This window comes from Schistocerca serialis, chromosome 4 (assembly GCF_023864345.2).
Source record: "Schistocerca serialis cubense isolate TAMUIC-IGC-003099 chromosome 4, iqSchSeri2.2, whole genome shotgun sequence".
NCBI lineage: Eukaryota > Metazoa > Arthropoda > Insecta > Orthoptera > Acrididae > Schistocerca > Schistocerca serialis.
Genome location: NC_064641.1, coordinates 318,454,227 through 318,479,724, shown reverse-complemented (window position 1 = coordinate 318,479,724; position 25,498 = coordinate 318,454,227).

Here is a 25,498-nt window from a genome sequence, read left to right as displayed (position 1 = left end):
AATATGTTTTTTGCTCGCGTATCATGTCATTTCTGGAAACCCAGAATCTACTATGTAGGAATCAACATGGATTCCGGAAACAGCGATCGTGTGAGACCCAACTCGCCTTATTTGTTCATGAGACCCAGAAAATATTAGATACAGGCTCCCAGGTAGATGCTATTTTTCTTGACTTCCGGAAGGCGTTCGATACAGTTCCGCACTGTCGCCTGATAAACAAAGTAAGAGCCTACGGAATATCAGACCAGCTGTGTGGCTGGATTGAAGAGTTTTTAGCAAACAGAACACAGCATGTTGTTATCAATGGAGAGACGTCTACAGACGTTAAAGTAAACTCTGGCGTGCCACAGGGGAGTGTTATGGGATCATTGCTTTTCACAATATATATAAATGACCTAGTAGATAGTGTCGGAAGTTCCATGCGACTTTTCGCGGATGATGCTGTAGTATACAGAGAAGTTGCTGCATTAGAAAATTGTAGCGAAATACAGGAAGATCTGCAGCGGATAGGCACTTGGTGCAGGGAGTGGCAACTGACCCTTAACATAGACAAATGTAATGTATTGCGAATACATAGAAAGAAGGATCCTTTATTGTATGATTATATGATAGCGGAACAAACACTGGTAGCAGTTACTTCTGTAAAATATCTGGGAGTATGCGTACGGAACGATTTGAAGTGGAATGATCATATAAAACTAATTGTTGGTAAGGCGGGTACCAGGTTGAGATTCATTGGGAGAGTGCTTAGAAAATGTAGTCCATCAACAAAGGAGGTGGCTTACAAAACACTCGTTCGACCTATACTTGAGTATTGCTCATCAGTGTGGGATCCGTACCAGGTCGGGTTGACGGAGGAGATAGAGAAGATCCAAAGAAGAGCGGCGCGTTTCGTCACTGGGTTATTTGGTAACCGTGATAGCGTTACGGAGATGTTTAATAAACTCAAGTGGCAGACTCTGCAAGAGAGGCGCTCTGCATCGCGGTGTAGCTTGCTCGCCAGGTTTCGAGAGGGTGCGTTTCTGGATGAGGTATCGAATATATTGCTTCCCCCTACTTATACTTCCCGAGGAGATCACGAATGTAAAATTAGAGAGATTAGAGCGCGCACGGAGGCTTTCAGACAGTCGTTCTTCCCGCGAACCATACGCGACTGGAACAGGAAAGGGAGGTAATGACAGTGGCACGTAAAGTGCCCTCCGCCACACACCGTTGGGTGGCTTGCGGAGTATCAATGTAGATGTAGATGTAGATACTGAACTTAGGAGCCCATGCAATCGCATTACCTCGATAAGCAACCTCTGTTACTCGATGCCCCACATCAAGGTTGCGAAGCCTATTTTGGACAATAATGTTATGGCATCTGCAGTCTATCCCAGTCCAGCAGCTCGGGTTATTTATTTTCCGTACTCAGTAATGGATTGTAGTTGTTATAAGTACATGGAACAGAACATTTACAGAATTACAGACTGTAATAAATTTTTATTATACATACATAAACATAATCTGGTATTATTAATTTTTCCCTAAATATTGTACTCACTACAGCAATATTTCTGACCTGTAAGCTGGATAGCGAACAGCAATATGTGTTTAGTTCAGGCCCAACAAGTTGGGCGCCATTTGTATCTCTGCCCGCTGCCGCCCAGGTCCGGACACCGTCTTAAGTATTCTTACGGTGTCCTCAACGAATGTGACGAAAAGAGTGTAAGAAAATCTTAACGCCTAACTTTATTGATATTTACGCCCGGCAAGAGCGCGAATAGAGCACTTATGTGGCGGATCGGACACAGGAAAGAATGATGGTAATATGGGGGACCGGAAGCTATACTTTCGTAAAATAATTTTCGGAGCTCTGATTATTTAACAGCACGCGACTCACAGCCTTGTTAATGTAAGATTGCGTAAGGCGCTTTTAGAACTTGTTGCATCAATGATGTCTACGTCAAGCGTTCATAGAGACAAGAAACGTAGACGTATTTCGTGTTATCAGATTAAGATATTGCTGCACGGTATGTTTACCGTAGCGAAGTTAATTAAAAGACACTTTTGAATTAAAAAAGTGTTTCATTTTTAAACGAAATAATCTTTGTTTTGCCTAAAAGCGGCCAATGTGTGTACTGAAATGAGACTTTATAGTTTTTACTTTAATGTGAAATAAATTAATTTATGCACGTCTTTTTCTTTACTAATTATGTTGAGAGTCTCTTAAACCATACGTTGATGACGGAACGCAATGAAATTATAATGAAATTTTTCCTACGCTAGAATGGTCAATTGTTCGGCCGTTCTCGTTGTTTATCCAGCGTACTGATAACCTTGAAAAATAAACGTTATTTTTACTTGTGCATGAAGGTCACTATACACATGAAAGAAAAATGCACACTTAGCATACATTCTCTAAAATTCACAACTTACAATGTGAAACGACCGCCGTAGCGTGCGTTTTCTTCAAGGCTAGAACAGAGAGTGTATGTATCAACGCTGTTTTCTTCTTCTTCGGGTTTTTTTTTTTTTTTTTTTTTTTTTGCACCTCAGAGTAAAAGAACACTTACATAGATCCTATACAGTTATCTAATAGAGTCTTTTGCTTCGTTATTATTTCGTTTCACCAGAAGGAAGTTACCGTTCTGAAAGTTAATTACACGCGCATTTTCAGAATTAGCACGCGATATTTTCAATAATTTAAAGTTTTACAATTTTTATTTTACTTCGTTTCGTGTCCGACTAGTCGTCACACGATTTAATATTTTGTACCGCATATCAATAGAGGGCAGTGAGGGTGGATGAATTTGGTAGCAACGTGGACCTCCACAGCGTCAGTGATGGTCTTCTGGAGGAAGGAAGAGGGGTGGGTGACGTCAGCAGGGGATGGTGAGAGGTAAAGTGGTGGCTGTCGACCTGTGAGGCAATGGATCCCCGGTAGGCATCCCAGTTGGCGCGGCGGTAGTCGTGGACGGACTCCTGAAGGGCAGCGGCGTGGGGGTCAGTAGGGTGGCCATGGGCGGAGGAGATGATGAGAAGGAGGGGAGATGGTCATTACCAACGGGATCCCGGACGTCTGCGGTGATGCGACCAAGGAGGGTGGGGAAAGCGAGGATGACATCCGGGGTGGAGCTACTTTCAGGACGGGTGTGCTGTGGGAGAGGAACAAGGTCACTGTGGAGTGTGGAAAGGAACTGATGCCACCACCGAAGAGTGGCACGTCATGGCTGTGGATGCCGAGGTTGGCGGCAATCACGTAGAGGGGAGAGGAGCTGCAGGACAGGTAGAGATGGTGGCACAGGTGACGGTGACGGAGGGAAAGAAGATGCTGAGGAGAAGGTGTTCGTTCAGGTCATTAAGTAGGGGTTGTGGCCACGGTATCCGCACGTGGATGCCCCTGTATATAGAACACGCTCCCGAAATATGCGCAGGCGCGGGTACCACGTGTGCGTAATGATTTGCAGATAGATGGCACTATACTCAAACGCCCTCTGCCGAAAATCGCAGAGCGACCCTCCTGGGAGTGCGTTGTTCTCTATGTTTACTAACAGTGAGGCCAGAATTCACTCACTAAAAAAAACCATACTAGACCAATGTTAAGACGGGTCTGTTATCAAAAAAAACCTTGATTTTCTCGTCGTAATTTAATAGCAGCCAACGCAGGCTGTGCTCAGTTGAAATCCCGCATCTCTGTTGATGAGATTATCAGCTGTACCGATATATATTGTTTCATTAATGACGCAGTCTCAGAAAGATGATGCGTAGGATAAAACTTCCGTCTTTTCATGAATCATGCCATGTCCTGTATTCAGACAGTATTCTGCAATTGCCAACTTTTCATGTTGGCGTAGGTGTGTATGACGCTGATGTTCATCGCGGCGCTCTTGTACTGTGCGACATGTTTGGCCTATATATGCCGCCCCACATTGACAAGGGATCTTGTACACACCACGTCTCCTCAGACCAAGTTCATTCTGGCCATATCGTTGATATACTTTCACCCTGAATTTTAATCACAGTCGTGAACCTTACTTTTATTTACGACATTGCTTCTTCGATGTATAGATAGCGTAGTTGGGGAGAAAGACTGCATCCCTCTCTTAACTCTTTTTAATGCGATCACTTCGTTCTTCTTCCCGTCTCTTTGTTTCCTCTTGGTTCTTGTACATATTGTACATTACTGGTCCTTCCTGTAGCTGTCGGCTATTTGTCCCATAATTTAGATCACCTTGCACCTATTTACTTTGTCGAACGCTTTTTCTAAGTCCACGCTATGAATGTATCTTCATTTGCCTTCAGTCCAGTTTCCATCATCAAGAGCAACGTCAGAACTGCCTCTCTGGTGCCTTTATCTTTACTAAAGCCAAACTGAACGCCATTTAACAGGTCCTCACTTTTCTTCTGCGTTCTTCTGTATATCATTCTTGTAAGTAGCCTGGCTGCATGAACTGTTAAGTTGATCGTGACATAATTATCGAACTTATCTGTCCTGCTATCTTCGGGTCTGTCTGGGTGACGTTTTTCTGGAAATCTCATGGCGTGTCGCTAGTCTCATGGATTCTACACACCAACTTGCGTAATTATTTGGTTACCAATTTCCCAAGCGGTTCTAGAAATTTCGATGATTTGTTATGTATTCCTTCCGATTTATTTTATCTTAAGACCCCAGAGCTCTCTTAAATTCTAATACAGGATACCCCATGTCTTCCGTTCTGACTCTAATGTCTCCTCCTACATGTCATCAGTCAAGTCCTTAAATGAGGTCTTCAGTGTATTTTTTCCACCAATCCACTGTCTACTCTGCGTACAAAGTGAAATCCCACTGCAGTTTAAATGTTGTCTTCCTTACTTTGACTTCTTTACATCCTGAGTCAGTTCTCACGACGATCGTTTCTTTTTCGATTTCTTCGGTTCTTTCCTAAAGCCATTTAGCCATGGATGCCCTATATTTTCGAATTATTTTTTTTCTGATGGACTAACATTGCTGTGTTCCTGTCTTTTCCTGAACATTTCCTTATTCATTCTTTCATCGATCGATTGAACTAGTTTTTCTGATACTCTAGGTTTCTTCACTGCTACCTCCCTTGTCCCTATATTTTTCTGTCCAACATCTGTGACTCACATGTTTACTCCTCTTCAACTGAACTGCCGGCCGGAGTGGCCGAGCGATTCTAGGCGCTTCAGTCTGGAACCGCGCGACCGTTACGGTCGCAGGTTCGAATTCTGCCTCGGGCATGGATGTGTGTGATGTCCTTAGGTTAGTTAGGTTTAAGTAGTTCTAAGTTCTAGGGGACTGATGACCTCAGATGTTAAGTCCCATAGTGCTCAGAGCCATTTGAACCATTTTTCAAATGAAGTCTGGTATCCCTCATTGCAGTGTCCACATTCTAAGCAACCTTGAAGCGAATCTCATTGCGTTTTCTTCTACACTGATTCTTTTGGACGTTTCTCTTGGACTTCAGTCTGCTCTTCATCATTACTGAATTGTGATCTGGATCTGGATCAGCACCTGGATACGTCTTACAATTCTATTTCCGATTTTGGAATTTCTGTCTGACCATAACATAATTCAGGTGGGTTCTTCCCGTGTCTCCTGGTCTTATACTCATGTGATCCTCGAACACAGTAATCGCTAATACCAACTTAAGTTCTTCGCAGGACATTTAGTGTTTTCCTCTCTCATTTCTACTGCCAAACTCTGTCTTCTATTCCTTCCCCTACAACCGATCGCTCATGATTATTCGATTTTCGTCTACTTCTACATACTGAATTACTCTTTCACTGTCTTCGTGTACAGTCTCTATCTCTTCATCTTGTGCTTGCGACGTTGGCATGTATCTCTGAACTATCGCTGCCTGCCCTGGTTTGCTGTCGAATCTGATAAGAGCAAACCTATTTCTTATCTACTCACAATAGCTCCCTCTCTGCCATACTTTCCTATTCATAATGAATTATGTCCCCTCCCCTTGGGTTCACAGAAGACTGCCTGCAAAAAGCAGCAACAGTTTTCTCAGAGCAGGCTCGTCCTCGCAGATCGAATATAGAAATGGTTAATATGATACTAGTAAACTGCAGGAGCGTCCAAGAAAAGGTCACAGAATTAGTATTACTTGTTGTGGCCTTCAGTAACTTGATTTGAACATTATAACTTTCAGTAACATTTAGCAAGGATCTTGTTGATTTAAGGGGGTCTGTAGACTACAAGATAGTAACACTCAGAGGTGGGTTGTAGGCAAGTTAAAGTCGACCCCTGCACCTGTGTATGATATTCTCATCGAAAGGATAAATCGATCTACGTGTGATTCGGTCTGTAGTCAACAAATGAATGTAAATTGAACTCCATGTAGCTATGGCGCTAACCGTTCACGTGGTAGCAGTGGAGAAAGCAGTACAGTTCCCGAACCATTGAACCCACGTGATTTTATGTACAGACATATGGATCAGGTGCTAGTAGAAGTGATCTTGTGGAAGAATAAGGTTGGGTATTAAAATGGCAATAGTCATTTTCCAAAACTTAAACTGAGAGGTTCAGTGCACACTGTAACATTTTCAAAGTCATTCCAGGAGCGTTATCTCACTCTAGGGATAGGAAAAGCGAGTCGTTTAGAGGAGGATAACTTGCAGTGGGCGATGCTGATTCTAGATCATTTCAGTACTATAGAAGATTTTTCGAGCGCATTCAGAGCTAAGTACTGATTTGATAATGCTCGGCGGAAATTGAGACTGGAATTGTTTGGACCACAGTGTTATAATAATAGCTGGGAAGGATACCGTAATTTTGAAGAACATCAGTTAAACAAACAACTATATTTCGATTAACCTTTTAATGAATTACATTTGATTGAAATACTTGTTTTGAGATTTCCAGGTAAGGTGAGAGAGCTGTTCATAGGTGAAAGATAGACACAAGTTCAACCATTGTGGGAGTATTTTTTTTTTGACCAATTAGGCTATTTGTCCGAGTCCAGAGCAAAAAGCGATATCAGAGTGGCTAGCAGGGTAGATGTAAGAGGAAACCAAAATGGGCAGGATAAGTATAAGAATAGGTTCCGAGATAATAGTAGAAATAACGGTAATGGTAACTGAAATTATGACAAAAGTATTTATGATACAGAGCATAGAAACAAAGATATAAGAAATAAGTGGGATTGGAACGAACCGAACAGATATAGTACGGTTCCACCCGATCGTAACAATAATGAGCTGATAAATGCTAGTAAAGGTAACTAGGGTAATAAATTTGGTACAACTTGGTAGTAGTGGAAAAAGGCCTGAACCAGAAGACTCAACCTATTTCTATGCTAGTTGTTCGAATAATAATGTCTTTGAGTATAAAAATGCTTTCTTAAGGTATAGAAGTGAACAAGCTGTTAGTGACGAACTTTTGGTAATAAGGAAGACACAGTGCGTGGTGTGTCCACCCTTATAGAAAGAGGAGCTGTAGACGAACAGGATTTTTGAATTTTGCTGGATATTGGCAGTCAAAATAGCCTATCGTCGAAAGAAATTTTGGTGAGATGCAAGCGTCAGTGGAAGTGCCCTACTATTCCAGTAAGTAAGGTACTGGTAGTGGGTTCAACAGGGAATAAAGGAAAGAAGGTCGAAGGCAAAGCCTTACTAACGTTCACGGTTTCTGGAACTACTTTACAACAACCTATGTTGGTAGTATCAGATATCAACATACGTGTTGCTAGGTATGGATTTGTTAGTGACTCATGAGGTACTGTTGCATTTGCCAAATGCAAGAATGAGAATAAATGATCATAGCCGACAGTTGTGAATTAAGTTGAATAAGAGTAGTTCGACTAAATGACCATAAGAGAATTTTAAGAGCTGGAATATCCAATTGGATAAAGGAATCGAGGTAATGGAGGAAGAAGAAACGTTGAGGTAGCTTTTAGTATGGTAAATACTGATTGGAAGAATATGATGAAAGAAAAGTGTTTAGAATCGAGTGGGTTAAACGAAAAGGAAGAAGAACAACTTGGGACAGTACTTGTGAGAAACAGTAGCTTTTAGTGACGAACCTGGTGCAATCAGGGGTACAAGTGTAAGTTAAACATAAAAGAACATATACCACTCTTTTTCCCAACCCCATTCCTCTCAGCATTCAAAATTAATAGAATGGTAAGTTGGGATATGACTGATAGACCTTTTTAAACAAGTTGTAGTAGTCAATAAGCCCAGTGGTGATTTTAGGCTTGTCCTGGCTGTTCGAACTGTAATTTGGATTTTTGAAATTGAGCGAAACTTATCTATTCCAATAGATGAAATGCTTCTAACACTGCAAGGTATCAGAGTTCACTTGATTAGACCACGCGATTTTGACAAGTCTCAAGAAAATAAATGGCACTTTTGTTTAACAGGAGATCTTACCATTTTCAGGTGTAACCTTTTAGTTTGAATGTATCTGTGGCTGAGTTCACAACAGCGTGTGATATAGCATTTGGAGATGACCTCTTAGGCAGAGTGTTTGTGTATGTAGATGACGTATGAATGTTTTAGAAAACGTTGGTAGAGCACATGAAGTTGATCGAAGAGATACTGCAAAGATTGGCACAGAACGATACAGTAGTTAAATTTTCTAAGGCGCATTTTGGATGTAGTGACATTAAGTTCTTAGCTCATTTAGTAAGTCTTAAGAGCATTTGGTCTGACCCAAAGAAATAAAAAGCTGTACGTGAATGTCCAGCACATAGAAATAAGAAACAACTCAAATCTTTCATCAGCATGGTAGGATACCATCGTCGTTATGTTTCAAGTCATATTGTGAATTGTATCAACCTTAATGCACTGTTGAAACTAAATGTACAGTGCTTATGGATTAAGCAATGTCGAACTGAGTGGAAAGCTATAGAAAACCAGTTATGTGAGGCACAAATTCTGGGATACCCAGATCTGAGTAAAGGGTTTTGTGTGGGCTGTTGATGCTTCAGATATGGAATTGACTGTCAAGTGTTACATGAGCAGGAAATGGATGGGGTTCAACAACTTATGATTCTGACTTTCTCTAGTAGAATGTTGAATGTGTGTGAGAAGAATTATTCTGAAACAGAAAGAAAGTTTAGCTGTATTCGGCAAGACTCGGCACAACCAGGAGCACCTCCGAAGATGTCCAACGTAGCTTTGGACGAAACGTCAGGGATAGAGGACTTCCATGGACTACAGCCATACAACACGGAAGAATTCTCGGGAGCTGAAACACCCGGTCGTGAGAGCCTTCATTGTTTGAAGGTACCCAATGCTTTGTCACACTTACCTGTAGGAACTGAAGGACATTTGAACTTTATAGAAATCGATAAGAAATTCACGATGTTCAGAGTTCAGTTATTAAAGTACGAGAGAGAGTTAAAGGGAGATGTAGTGCAAAATTGTGAAAAAAATCAAATTTTTTATATTGCATGATTTATTAGATTGATTCTTTAAGAAATACATAGCAAAGTTTCATAAGCTAAATCTGGCTGGAAATAAGTTTTAAAAAAGTTTTTTCGGTGTCTGTGCCTGCCACACACCTCTTTCTATGCTGTGATCCACACCTTCTACGCTCGAAATTTTTTGTACTTTAATTTTTCGTTTACACAATCTAAATGAACTGCAGATGAGTCTAGAAGGCTGTGAAAAAGATTATCTTTGCCTGGTTCTTTGTTTACAATGTAGGTTTTTTTTAATAGTACCTGGTACAAACTTATTTCAGTTTTTAGTGCTGCATATATCAAACCGTTTTCCTTGAAATGGGTCGTAACAGTGGACACACATTCAAAGAAGTTAGAAAATGCCAAATTTCATGTGTAAAAGATACAGGAAATTTACATAACAGCGTTACACCTGCTACTCCTGAATGTGAAGAACAATTTTCGATGAAGTCACTGAGTTCATCGGAGAAGAAAATTAGTGAAGGAATTGATACTGTTAACAGTGCCAAAGACGAGTTTTCCAGTTTATTTAGGTTAACTGACTCAGAAGTACTTGGCTGTATGATTAATGTTTCATATGCATGTGGTAATTGTGGGCCAAAGGACCTTAGATTGTACGATGACAGTAACTTCTGGTCACCGGGCTTATGTGAAAACTTTAGACAGGGTCAGATGAAGATATCGATGCCCAGGTCTCCACTAATCCGTTAGACAGTATGTAATTCGCTTAAGGATTAAGTGCCTACAGAGACTAGGCTTCCATCCAGATGCATTCGTACTGAAGGTACTCAGAAGCATCGGTGAAGTGTGACTGGACAACGTTCAGCCAACAGAAGAAAAAATGCAAAAGTTGGATAGGCAAAGGAGGCAGGGAAAGAGATTACTCCAGGAGGACAAGGATGAGAATAAAGATTATGGATATGGACAGCATTAATCACCAGAGGTATAGCAAAATTGTCAAAAATTGAAATAAAAATTTTAAATGCGAACTGCCATAAATTGCCTTTTTTTTTTAGCTATAATGTATCTTTTATCAGGCACAACAAGAGCTAACAATCTGAAATTTGGCACAGTTCTTAAGACTTACATACTGAATAATTATTGTACAGCATTTTTCCGTTATCTTTTCTCTGAGGAAAGTTATAAAATTTGCGAAAAACAGAGCAGTCCGAGATAACACAAAACTGAAAAATTAATTTCAAAGTAACTAGGGCAAACGAAAATCTGTTCCACAAAATTTATTAGCCTCTTGTGCACATGTAAACTGTGAAATTCCAGTTTTATTGCTTGATTAGTTTACGAGGAAAGGTACTTATAGAAACAATGATAATTAAAAATTGAAATACTTATAAAATGTATATTGACGCACATTTTGAAACAAAAATCCCACAGATTACCAGGCACTGCGTTGTGCATAATAACCTCAAGGTATAATATTTTAGCTGTAATAATTTTAGGGATATATATTTTTAAGTACAAGAATGCATTTTGCCCTACATCTGTCCTTAAGATAGTTAAATAAAAATTTATGAAGAGAACAACAAAATGACAGTTTAGTAAAGTAGTGCAGAGATTGTCCTGGGGAATAATACAATGTGTTGGATGATGCACTGGAAGTGTTATAAAGGAATTCTGTTTAATACCAGCAATAAGCGCGAAAATTAATGTGGTACTTTCTAAATGTGGTACTTTCTATGTAGTACTACCACACGACTCTGTGTTGCATTATGCTAACTACTTCAGCCCCATCTTACTCTATTATTTGCTCCTGAGAACGCGTACGCGTTATGCAGGTCTTTGAGTCACCCACGTCCATCTAGAAAGTATTTACTGAGGTTAACGAAGGCGATGTTGGCCTGATGTACTCGACGATGCCCTTTAGCTACACTGTCTAAGGATCGTCCTAAGAAACACCAAATTAAGATCAGCCTGAAGATACCTAAATAAGGTGAAATGCGTAGTTGATAAACAAAAAAACTAAAATTGCAACCAAGACTGTTTTCAACTAATACTCTTTGTAGAACCGAATTGGGATTCCATCCGGACCTGACGACCTATTTGTTCTAACCCTTTCAGTTGTTTACCTACGCCAGGAACGCTTAGTGCATCGTGAGTTCTCAAAGAGATTCCAAGAGATTGCTCGAGTGAAGACGGATTTCCAGTTACTTGTTATACAGTTCTTGCTTTTGGCTGACAGTGTATCTCCTTACTTCTAACTTGAGCTGATAGATGTACCCTGCTCAACGACCTGTTTATCCAATAGAGGGAATTACAAGACTTTTATAGACTGTTATCGCAAGAGAAATATCTTTGACTGTACAGACAATCCGCTAAAGCTATTTCCGTATGTGGTACAAAACAAGTGTGTGAGTGTGTTTTCTTCCGTTGTGAAGTTCAAAAACTCCCACCAATGTCCGAGTTTACAGATTTTAATCTGCATGACTCCATGTGCTTGTCTGTATTACGAACCAGAGGTGCAGATATTCTAAAATCGAAATGGGTAAAAATGTATAAAAATCAAAACTTAACACTGATTGCCTGCATCTAAAGTTCTTTGTAGTTTTGCTCATCGTATTAGCACTATATATTGTTCTTCTTTAGTGAAGTAATAAAAGTTACTGCTTTCGAGACTGCCGCGCGGGATTAGCCGAGTGGTCTGAGGCGCTGCAGTCATGGACTGTGCGGCTGATCCCGGCGGCGGTTCGAGTTCTCCCTCGGGCATGGGTGTGTGTGTTTGTCCTTAGGATAATTTAGGTTAAGTAGTGTGTAAACTTAGGGACTGATGACCTTAGCAGTTAAGTACCATAAGATTTCACACACATTTGAACATTTTATTGCTTTCGAAACTACATGAAAAGTTAAAAATAAACACCTAAAATAAAATCCTGTTTATAAAGTATGTTTAGAAAAATATGCCTCTTAAAAGTACGAGGGCGGTTCAGAAAGTAACCTCCGATTGGTCACAGTGCGGGTTGTGGGGGGAGTAGCGACGCCATCTGTGCGTTCACGCACTCAACAGGTCAGTCGGCATCAAGCCATGGTCGAGTGAACGTCGTACCTGCGCTAGTTTAGTTTTTGCGGCAGTTTGAAATGTGTGCTGCAATAGAAAACCCCGCCAAATGTGAAGTGCGTGCTGTCATAAGGTTTTTTACAGCCAAAGGATATTCTGCAACAGCTATTCGTCGTGAGCTTTGTGCCGTGTACGGACCAAGAGTTATGAGTGAAGGAGTTGTCTGTGAATGGGTACGTTTATTTAAAAGTGGACGAGAAAACGTTCATGATGAAGAGAGGAGTGGTAGACCATCATTGGTGACTGACGAACTCGTTCAGACAGTTGATGCAAAAGTTCGTGAAAATCGACGTTTCTCAATGTCGGAGTTGTCTACTGGTTTTCCACAGATTTCTAAGACTCTCTTGTACGAGATAGTGACAGCAAGATTGGGTTATCGTAAGTTCTGTGCACGATGGGTGCCCAAAATTGTTACCGACCACCACAAAACTCAAAGAATGGCCTCTGCATTAGACTTTCTGTCACGTTATGAGGACGAAGGAGAACCATTGTTTAACAGAATCGTGACCGGTGACGAAACCTGGATTAAGTACGTGAACCGTGAGACAAAAGAACAATCAAAGATGTGGGCACATTCAAATTCGCCTACCAAACCAAGAAAAGCCTCGCAAGATTTTTCTGCCAGAAAACTGATGGCAACGGTGTTTTGGGATGCCAAAGGGGTGTTGTTGGTTGAATTCATGGAACGTGGTACGACCATTAATCAAGACGTGTACTGTGAAACAATAAAAAAGTTACGACGGGCTACACAGAACAAACGCCGTGGTATGCTGACTTCCGGTATCGTTTTTTTGCACGATAACGCCCGTCCTCACTCTGCTCGCAGAACAACGGCCCTTCTTGAGTCCTTCAAGTGGGACGTTATCAACCATCCACCTTACAGCCCAGACCTGGCGCCAAGTGATTATCACCTCTTCATGCATTTGAAGAAATGGCTCGGGTCACAGCGGTTTGATGACGACGAAGAGCTCAAAGATGCGGTCACAGGCTGGCTCCAGGCACAAGCGGGTGATTTTTATGCAGAAGGAATTTCAAAGCTTGTGAAGAGATACGATAAGTGCCTCAATCGCTATGGAGACAATGTAGAAAAATAGTGCAAAGATGTAGTTGTAAGATGTATATATTAAAATATTTTTATTTAACTTGGTGTATTTTTTTAAATCAACCGGAGGTTACTTTCTGAACGGCCCTCGTAGTTGCGCTGTGTTGCAGACACGTCTTTCTAAGTTCCCCGCGTGCGTAGGCTTCGAAATATACACTCCTGGAAATTGAAATAAGAACACCGTGAATTCATTGTCCCAGGAAGGGGAAACTTTAGTGACACATTCCTGGGGTCAGATATATCACATGATCACACTGACAGAACCACAGGCACATAGACACAGGCAACAGAGCATGCACAATGTCGGCACTAGTACAGTGTATGTCCACCTTTCGCAGCAATGCAGGCTGCTATTCTCCCATGGAGACGATCGTAGAGATGCTGGATGTAGTCCTGTGGAACGGCTTGCCATGCCATTTCCACCTGGTGCCTCAGTTGGACCAGCGTTCGTGCTGGACGTGCAGACCGCGTGAGACGACGCTTCATCCAGTCCCAAACATGCTCAATGGGGGACAGATCCGGAGATCTTGCTGGCCAGGGTAGTTGACTTACACCTTCTAGAGCACGTTGGGTGGCACTGGATACATGCGGACGTGCATTGTCCTGTTGGAACAGCAAGTTCCCTTGCCGGTCTAGGAATGGTAGAACGATGGGTTCGATGACGGTTTGGATATACCGTGCACTATTCAGTGTCCCCTCGACGATCACCAGTGGTGTACGGCCAGTGTAGGAGATCGCTCCCCACACCATGATGCCGGGTGTTGGCCCTGTGTGCCTCGGTCGTATGCAGTCCTGATTGTGGCGCTATCCTGCACGGCGCCAAACACGCATACGACCATCATTGGCACCAAGGCAGAAGCGACTCTCATCGCTGAAGACGACACGTCTCCATTCGTCCCTCCATTCACGCCTGTCGCGACACCACTGGAGGCGGGCTGCACGATGTTGGGGCGTGAGCGGAAGACGGCCTAACGGTGTGCGGGACCGTAGCCCAGCTTCATGGAGACGGTTGCGAATGGTCCTCGCCGATACCCCAGGAGCAACAGTGTCCCTAATTTGCTGGGAGTGGCGGTGCGGTCCCCTACGGCACTGCGTAGGATCCTACGGTCTTGGCGTGCATCCGTGCGTCGCTGCGGTCCGGTCCCAGGTCGACGGGCACGTGCACCTTCCGCCGACCACTGGCGACAACATCGATGTACTGTGGAGACCTCACGCCCCACGTGTTGAGCAACTCGGCGGTACGTCCACCCGGCCTCCCGCATGCCCACTATACGCCTTCGCTCAAAGTCCGTCAACTGCACATACGGTTCACGTCCACGCTGTCGCGGCATGCTACCAGTGTTAAAGACTGCGATGGAGCTCCGTATGCCACGGCAAACTGGCTGACACTGACGGCGGCGGGGCACAAATGCTGTGCAGCTAGCGCCATTCGACGGCCAACACCGCGGTTCCTGGTGTGTCCGCTGCGCCGTGCGTGTGATCATTGCTTGTACAGCCCTCTCGCAGTGTCCGGAGCAAGTATGGTGGGTCTGACACACCGGTGTCAATGTGTACTTTTTTCCATTTCCAGGAGTGTAGCTGTCTCACTAACACATCTAATCCGAATATGGCAGTGGTGGGGCAAGCCAGAACTACTTATCTAAGGTCAAGAAATCCGACAACAACCCGGAGAACGGTGTGCTGACTATATGCCCCTCTTTACCACGTCCTATGACGCCGTTGGCAGAGGGTGACATGGCGGGTGGTCGGGTTCGGTTGGCCCGTTTTCGGCCAGATCGTGGAAATTTCACTTCACTTTTAACACGCGTGTGGCTATGTGAAATCAGAAGTAGTATCTAATACTGTTCCACTCACATCTCAGCCTGCCGACAATACGGAAATAATCGCTGTGCTGCACCTGCTGCAACTGAGAAATCTCAAACAGTTCTCATCAGATTATATTTAATGGCACTCCGCGCTTTTCCGATAACGGTTTGATTCTTGGCTTCTAAAATACCTAGCTCATGAAAGCAAATTAATATCCGAAAGGGAGTACAGAAGCAGTTCTCGGGAAGGACCACAGTGAGAATCGACAGCGCAGGTAACAGCTCCTGTCGGTGTTATTGTTACATTTCAGTCCGAAGACTGGTCTCAAGGCTAGTGTATACTGTTTCAATCGGAATACTGCGTCGGCAGCTACTGGTACTGCAGTGAGCATTGCCGGCTCTCTATCACGCGCCCTCGGGTTCGAATCCAAGCTAGGTCTGAATTTTCTACGGTCGGGCATGTGTTTGTGTTGTCTTCCTTATTTCATCCCCAGCGACGCACAAGTCACCAAAATGGGTCCTCTAAAAAGAGTTTCAGCAGCTGACCGAAAATCCCACAAGGGATCTCCAGTCCAAAAATGTTATGCATACATTTCGTTTTTTTCCCCATGAACTACAGCATACGTTTGAACTAGATTATTGTTTCGAACTTCCGTCTCCTTCTACATCTCTTAGCCCCCTTTTACACCCATCACCAAGCTGACTACTCCTTGATGCTGCAGGATGTATCCTGTCCGCTAATCCCTTCTTTAGAGAAGTTGTGCCATAAATTTTTTTTTATCCCACTTTAGATCCGGTAGCACCTCATTAGTTGTTCGATCTACCCATCTAGTATTCAGTATTACTGGTGTAGTACCATGTTTCAAAATTTTCTATTCTCTTCTTGTCTGAACTCCTTATCGTTTCTGTTCACTTCCTTACAAGCCTACATTCTTGACAAATACTTTCAGAAAAGCTTCATAACATTTAAACTTATCTTCAATGTTAAAAAATTTCTTTTTCCAGAAACTTGCTTTTTTTCTTTCCTAGACTGAATTTTATATCCTCTCCACTTCATCTGTCATGAGATACTTTGCTGGCTAAATAGTAGTCATCTACTACTTTTAGTATCTCATTTGCTACTCTGTGTAATTCCCTCAGCATCATCTGATTTAAATCTATCACATTCCACTACTCTTGTTTTGCTTTTGTTGATGTTGATCTTTTAGCTTATTTTCAAGACATCAGTGCCACTCAACTGCTCTTTCAAACCCTTTGCTATTTGTGACACAGTTACGATCCAATATGCAAAATTAAAAGTTTTTATTTGTTCACCCTCAACTATGGTCCCCTTTCCAAATTCTCCTTGTTTTACTTCACATGTACAGATTGAACAACGTCAGGGACAGGCAGTTACTCTCTCTCAGCTGGTTCTCTACCATTTGATCTCTTTCACGTTTTTAGACTTTTATAGATGCAGTCTGATTTTTCTACAAGATATAGATAGCCTTCCGGTCCCTTTATGTTATTCCTGATATATTCATAATATCAAAGAGTGTAGTCCAGTCAACATTCTCAAGAATCATCGTGAAATCTACAAATTGTGTAAACCTAAATTTGACTTTTTTAAACCTATCTTCTAAGATAAGTCGTAAATAATTGTTAACGAAATGAAAAACAAAGTACTTAAGATAAAACATCAACAATTTGAAAAAAAAAGACCATCAAATGTATTATCAAATAATGTGTCTAAAAGCAAGAACTGTAATGGATTAGAGAAACACTTGACACACCTTTGAATGGTGCTCGAAATCATGTACAGTAGCTGAGACCACCGAATGAAATTCCGCCAAACAAAATTAATATCCTCTAGTGCTCTTTACAATTCTAAGATTCTTAGTTAAACACTGAGCTTCATATTCTCAATCAGAGCCTCTTTAAATGTACATGATTTCGAGCATCATTCAAAGGCGGTTCAAATGTGTCGCTATAATAAACTTAATTTATTACTTTCAGACAAATCATTTCATAAAACATTTGAACGCTTCTTCAATTTTCTTTAATTTTTTTTTATTTTGAAATTTCGTTAAGAAAGCAAGAAATGAAATACGTTTGAATTTCGATCAGTATTGTGTTACTGCCAGGCAAATGTAGATCAATAGAAGGAAGAGAAGTTTAAATCTATGCTGTAATCTCGTATTTGTTAATACTTTATTTACAAAGGTTATAGCGTCCATCCACATAACTGAGTGGTCAGTTTGGGAGAATACCACACGAGAGGGCTGTGTTCAATGCTCGGCTTGGTCGGAGATTTTCTCCGCTTGGGGACTGGATGTTGTGCTATCTTCATCATCATGCCAGCCTCAACGATATGCAAATCACCGAAGTAGCGTTTAGTAAAAACGACTTGCACCAGACCACCGGTCTATCCGACGGGAAGCCCTAGATACACGACATTTCATTTCATAGGAAGCACCAGCTGTTCTACAAATATTTCCGTTTTCCCTCAAATCACAATTTAAGGTTTTCTCAATTAACCCTTTATTTGACACACACAGACGTGTAGTGAAGAAACAATGTTAAGTTACTCAAATTAGATGTATATTGCCAAGTGAACGACTTTTCAAGCAGTTTTTCAAAATATAATATGTTGCCTAGAAGTGTCATTGCCCGCTAAAGGCACTTAGTTGTTACCATACGAATACCACAATGTTGTTCCTGTGACTGAAAAAATGGTTTCTTTTTATATATCCTAAAACAATTCCCTTTCGGCACAAATTACAGAATAATTCCATATTTTCCACGTTCTTCATTCGAAATCCCCTGAGAGCCAAAGCCTACATCTTCACTTTTGTCTCATACTCTGGCCAGTGACCAAAACTGTCATATCGTACGTCATTCACTGGCACAGGAGCTGCTATTTTCTTCCCCTTCTAGAAGGCTTGACTATCCATTAGTCAAAGGCACGCTTCCTCGTCCCAGGGAAGATCAGTCCATTTGCAGTGTCCTAGGTAAGAATTTTCTAACACATATCCATCATAACTCACCTTCAAGACTTCCTCTTCCCTCTTGTAAGTAGTTCTAGTTGCTCAAGAACAGCAGTGCCATCATAAAATCGAATTACGATCACGTAATCTTACACGACGACTTCTAAAGACGCACACAACTTAGAAAATTTTCATCAGACACAACAGAAGTCACTGTATATGATGGCTTAAAAGTTGCTTGCAAGCACCGTTGCCCATCCAAGGAGGAAATTTGAAATATGTAGCAGGAAACATTGTGCACTTTTGATGTTGCTTGAGAGCAACATTGCGAAATGAATGGTTAAAGTCATTACTTTAAATGATAATTTTTTTACAAGCGTAGACCAGACGTTGGTCAATTTGTGACCTCATTTGTTCATTCCTCATCTTTCATTTGACTATGAAAATTTGGTCAAAAATCTATTGTGTGATCAAATTAAAAATGAAGTATATTAATTACACTGGTGAATTTCCATCAACTGAATCTTTCCATTACGCAACTAGACGTCACGCTGGTCAATTTCAACTGAATGTTTCCTTTGCACAACTAGACCCCACGCTGATCTCTTTGGTGCCATCTTTGTCTACTTCCCAGTCCTTACGGGGCCGTGACAATTCGTAAAAATTTTGCCTCGAACAACTAATTAAATTTTTCTTTATAACTCTGATTATTTTCGAGCCGTTAAATATTTTTTGCAAAACTAGACCTTACGCTGGATAGTTTGATACTCCGTCTGTCCATATCTCACTCTTCGCCTGCGGATGGAGATTCGGGCCAAAATCCATTGCCTAATTTCTTAAGTCTTGTTTTCGTTCAGCTCAAATATTTAACGAAGAAGGAGATCTTCTTCTTCCTGTTCTTCTTCCTTTCCTTAATCTTCTTCTTCTTCTCAGTCCTAAGTTTGGTGAGTAGCATTATGTCATCTGAGGTGCTTCCTCTGCATTACTGTCTTCTTGGTATGGTGATATGATAACCCGACCTGCTGTCATGAGTTGTCTCGTAAACTGTCTCTTGCTGTCTTCCCTGAACTTCGTCCTCAACAATGTTGGCTCACCAGTAGCTGTGAACACAAAGAACAATGAAGATACATTTTATTTTCTTTACTCTTTTCACAGAGCAGCTTTATTTTTTAATTCTTTGTAATACGTCGTTATTTGTCAGCCTGTCGGTCTATATTATTTATAGCGTCATGCCTACACTACAATTTAAAGAGTTTCATACTTACTATTTTCTCTGAGCAGTAGCTTGCTACACTCCACACAAAGATACAGATGAAGTATTTCTTCTATAGACCTTTATTTAGTTCGTTTGTTAAAGGGGCTGCCGGTTTGTTAAAAACCTTTTCGCGTTAGCAGTTGTTGGAACTATCAGTTTCTTATATCTTCCACCCGTTGAGATAATGTTGACCACGGCGATGTAAGATGTATGACTACATTTCCGTTAACTTTTTGTGCTTCGAGTATCACTCCTGATCAGCAAATTCAAAGACTTTATAATAATTCCAATCCTAAAGAAAGCAGGTGTTGACATGTCAAAATTACCGAACTATCAGTTTAACATGTCACAGCTGCAAAATACTAACGTGAATTCTTTACAGACGAATGGAAAAACTAGTAGAAGCCGATCTCGGGGAAGATCAGTTTGGATTCCGTAGAAATATCGGGACACGAGAGGCAATACTGACCCTACGACTTATCTTAGAAGCTAGATTAAGGAAAGGCAAACCTACGTTTCTAGCATTTGTAGACTTAGAGAAGCTTTTGACAATGTTGACTGGAAAACTCTTTCAAATTCTGAAGGTGGCAGGGTTAAAATACAGGGAGCGAAATGCTATTTACAATTTGTACAGAAACCAGATGGCAGTTATTAGAGTCGAGGGACATGAAAGGGAAGCAGTGGTTGGGAAGGGAGTTAGACAGGACTGTAGCCTCTCCCTGATGTTATTCAATTTGTATACTGAGCAAGCAGTGAAGGAAACAAAAGAAAAATTTGGAGTAGGTATTAAAAGCCATGGAGAAGAAATAAAAACTTTGAGGTTCACCGATGACATTGTAATTCTGTCAGAGACAGCAAAAGACTTGGAAGAGCAGTTGAACAGAATGGACAGTGTCTTGAAAGTTGGATATAAGATGAACATCAACAAAAGCAAAACGAGGATAATGGAATGTAGTCGATTTAAGTCGGGCGATGCTGAGGGAATTAGATTAGGAAAAGAGACACTTGAAGTAGTAAGGGTGTTTTGCTATTTGGGGAGCAAAATAACTGATGATGGTCGAAGTAGAGGATATAAAATGTAGACTGGCAATGGCAAGGAAAGCGTTTCTGAAGAAGAGAAATTTGTTAACATCGAGTATAGATTTAAGTGTCAGGCAGTCATTTCTGAAAGTATTTGTATGGAATGTAGTCATGTATGGAAGTGAAACATGGACGATAAATAGTTTGGACAAGAAGAGAATAGAAGTTATCGAAATGTGGTACTACAGAAGAATGTTGAAGATTAGATGGGTAGATCACATAACTAATGAGGGAGTATTGAATAGGATTGGGGAGAAGAGAAGTTTGTGGTACAACTTGACTAGAAGAAGGGATCGGTTGGTAGGACATGTTCTGAGGCATCAAGGGATCGCCAATTTAGTACTGGAGGGCAGCGTGGAGGGTAAAAATCGTAGAGGGAGACCAAGAGATGAAAACACTAAGCAGATTCAGAAGGATGTAGGTTGCAGTAGGTACTGGGAGATGAAGCTTGCACAGGATAGAGTAGCATGGAGAACTGCATCAAACCAGTCTCAGGACTGAAGACCACAACAACAGTCATTTCTAGCTTATACATAAACCTGTGACTTGTTAGTCAGTGCACAGTGGTACAGATTCTACTAACATACTGATTGCAGCACAGTATTCGAAAACATTAGAGAACGTTTCCAAGCCGAGTTACTATCTGTATCTATCTAGACTGTGCTCCTTCTGCATCTACAATGGACGCAATACCTGTCTCTATATGACAAGTAGTAATGTAAGTTATTTTTTACCTTCTTTTCCAAACAGTTGACATTGCTTGTTTTAGATCCTGATCTCTCGGGGAAAATTCACAAAGGTTGACGATCTCTAATTATTGTGTTATTTCTTGAAATGAGGAGTCTTACTTTTAACTTATCAGAGATAAAATGTGATTTTTTATACGCCACTATGCATGTTCTGGAAGAATCGTGTCCAGAGGTTACCAGTTCTGCCTCAAATGGCTCTGAGCACTATGGGACTTAACATCTGAGGGCATCAGTTCCCTAGAACTTAGAACTACTTCAACCTAACTAACCTAAGGACATCACACATATCCATACCCCAGGCAGCATTCGAACCTGCGACTGTAGCGGTCGCTCGGTTCCAGACTGAAGGGCCTAGAACCGCTCGGCCACAACGACCAGCGATATCAGTTCTGTCGAGTATTAATTTACGTCAACGTTTGTCGAAGATTATCTTATTTTTCCATGTGATTACAAGAGTCAAGTGCTGAAATTACTTTTTTGATGGATATAGTAACAAAATCATTAAGATAATTACGATAAGCCTATGAGATGACGCAAGCTTTAAACGAATGAGGTGAAAGATTCATTCAAACGATCTTCTTATCTGACACGTGACTGTCTCGTTAATTGCTATGACCACTGTAGAAAAATTTTGAACGAAAGAGCATGGGTAATATATCATTCTGAGAAAATTCCAGACAACTATTTTAATTTCTTCCATGTGGTTTTAGTTCTGTTCATATTCAACCCATGAGTTTTCTAAGTAGGCTGCCCAGTCATTGTTACAGTTAATCCATTCTCACTATCAGCCAGAAGGGAGTGCTACTTGAGAGCATAGTATGGGTTAATTGTGGTCTCTCAGTTCCATTCACGACCTTAAATTCCTAAAATAGGCATAACAACACTAGAGTTAATGGCAGAATTATCATGTCTGATACGAGGTGCCCTTCTGAGATTTTTACTTTTATTTCTCCCACGCAAGAAAAGACTAAAAAGGGCCTTTTAAAATTATATGAAAATAAGAATTTAAAAAATGGCTGAAATATTTACAGGGTTTGGAAAGTACTTTTATGTGCGCGAGTAAATGTGTTCTGCGTCCGAAAACTTTGTAACAAAACAAATATTATTATTTCTATTGCTCATTTCACAACAGTTTTTACTCTGTTGATGCCAAGAACCACAGCAACTTAAAATTGTAGAAAAGAAAGGAATAAAAGCAGTGTTTTGCTGTTACTGTTGCTGCCTACGAATTCCATAGAAAGTGAGCACTAAAATCGCGGCAACGTTTTTTTTTTTTTTTTTTCAGTGCAACCAGAGTGTGGGTGGAACTACGAGCAGGAACAGGCTTCCCGTAAACGTCCCAGACATGATCTGTGGGTTTCAGACAGACGCAAGAAGCCAAGTTCTTTAAACTTTTTTGTGTAAGTGAAACTGCTGACTGAAACTGAACCTACTGCCTCGTTACTTATTTTTATCATTTCTACACTGACCTACGGAATTTTCCTTGGCAAAGACAACACAAAATTAACCGTTTCATCCCTTACCCACAATATACAAGCCCAAAGCAATCTGACTGCCCTACAATGACAACATGACTTCAAATAACTAACACAAAAGAATGCCCTGAATTTGAAGAAATCCTAACAATAATCCATACTTTTCATAAATCATTTACCTCACAGAAAATCTTCATAACACGAAATGCAGCAGTTACAGTCAAGCAGCAACTACAGTCAACTACAGTCAACTACAGTCAACTAAATAAAAAGATTCTTTTATAGACTTTAACTACTTGGAGGCATAGGGTTAGGAAAAGAAAGATTTTGTTGCAGAGTAAAAGATATATTTAGCCGATTTCACCTTATTCATGTGACATCCAGTTTCAAAAATTATATAGTCATCAATAATCCCAATATCCAAACATTACCAACTACATCCATCCTCATTTTACTATGCATGTCTTGCCAACATTGTGTCTCCATTCCATGAAAGACACGTCCAAGCCGTCCGTTCACTAACTGCTAGCTGCTAGTCCGAGGGCTCAGAGCACTGTCAGCGATACAGTCTATAGCGCTACCAGCATACAAACATATAAACAGGCTACTCACAGTCTCTACGTGCTGAACTGTGCGGTGGTTGTAAATACAATATGGCTATTTTGTGGTCAAGTTTAGTTGCCCAGAGGCCTGAAATGAAGGTCTCAAGCACCGACAACAGGATTTTTATGACTATGAATGATTCAGTTTGTGAAAGAAGGTACAGCACTCAGTCACAACTTGCGTTTATTATAGCAGATCTAGGTATCAGTCACTGAGTGGCCATCGTCTGCGCTAGAGGTAATACAGGAGCCAATTAAAATACAATCGCATACATGTTAACACCAAAGTGCAATTGTATAAGTTTCACAAAAAGTGGGTGGTACATACCAGCAGATAAAGTTAAAACATTTCGGGCATTATTTGGCATAGTCCCTCTGTAGCTATACACGTCAACAAACACAACTTGCGACTGACTGTTGTACAGCACCTTCTTTCACCAACTGAAGTAATTATGGTCGCTAAGCACTTCCAGATTCCAGATGGAGTCAAGTCTATAAGTTTGATCTGTGCATTCGAGGTTTCATGTTTGGCACATTGACATTTGTGTGTCGAACTAAAGTTATACCACTCCACGCACAGCCTCGAGTTAGAGGAAATGAGAAGTACAATATTAGACTCAGAATTTAAAAGAGCTTTGGACGACATAAGAATAAATAAAGCAGAAGGGATAAACAACATTCCATCAGAATATCTAAGGTCATTGGGGGGAATGGCAATAAAACCTCTATTCACGCTGGTGTGTAGAACGTATGAGTCTGTCGACATACCATCTGACTTTCGGAAAAAATATCATCCACACAATTCCAAAGACTGCAAGAGCTGACAGATGCGAGAATTATCTCACAATCAGCTTAACAGCTCATGCACCCAAGTTCCTTACAAGAATAATATACAGAAGAATGGAAAAGTAAATTGCGGATGTCTTAGATAACGTTCAGTTTTACGAAAGGTTAAGACACCAGAGAAGCAATTCTGACGTTGCGGCTGATAGTGGAAGCAAGACTACTGAAAAATCAAGATACGTTCATAGGACTTTTGGACCTGGAAAAAGCGTTCGATAATGTAATATGGTGGAAGGTGCTCGAAATTCTGAGAGAAATAAGCGTAAGGATAGGGAGAGATGGGTAATACAAAATATGAAAAGAGCCAAGAGGGAATAATAAGAGTGAACGCCCAAGAAAGAAGTGCTCGGATTAAAATGGTGCAAATGGTTGTGAGCATTATGGGACTCAACTGCTGAGGTCATTAGTCCCCTAGAACTTAGAACTAGTTAAACCTAACTAACCCTAGGACATCACAAACACCCATGCCCGAGGCAGGATTCGAACCTGCGACCGTAGCGGTCTTGCGGTTCCAGACTGCAGCGCCTTTAACCGCACGGCCACTTCGGCCGGCAGTGCTCGGATTAAAAAGGGTGTAAGAGAAGGATGTAGTCTTTCGCCCCCTCTGTTCAATCTGTACATCGAGGAAGTAATGATGGAAATAAAAGAAATGTTCACGAGTGGAATTAAAATTCAAGGCGAAAGAATAGCAATGATACGATTCGCTCATGACATTGCTATCCTGAGTGAAAGTGAAGAAAAGTTACGTGATGTGCTGAATGGAATGAACAGTCTAATAAGTACAGAATATGGATTGAGGGTAAATCGAAGAAAGACGAAGTAATGAGAAGTAGCACAAATGAGAATAGCCAAAAACGTATCAGGGTGGATGGTCAGGAAGTAGATGAAGTTGAGGAATTCTTCAACCTAGGCAGTAAAATAACCAATGACGGACAGAGCAGGGAGGACATCAAAAGTATGCAAGCACTGGCGATAAGGGCATTCCTGGCCAAGAGAAGTCTACTAGTATAAAACGTTGGCATTAATTTGAGGAAGAAATTTCTGAGAATGAACGCTTGGAATGCAGCATTTTATAGCCGTGAAACAAGGACTGTGGGAAAACCGGAACACAAGAGAATCGAAGCGTTTGAGACGTGGTGCTACAGACGAATGT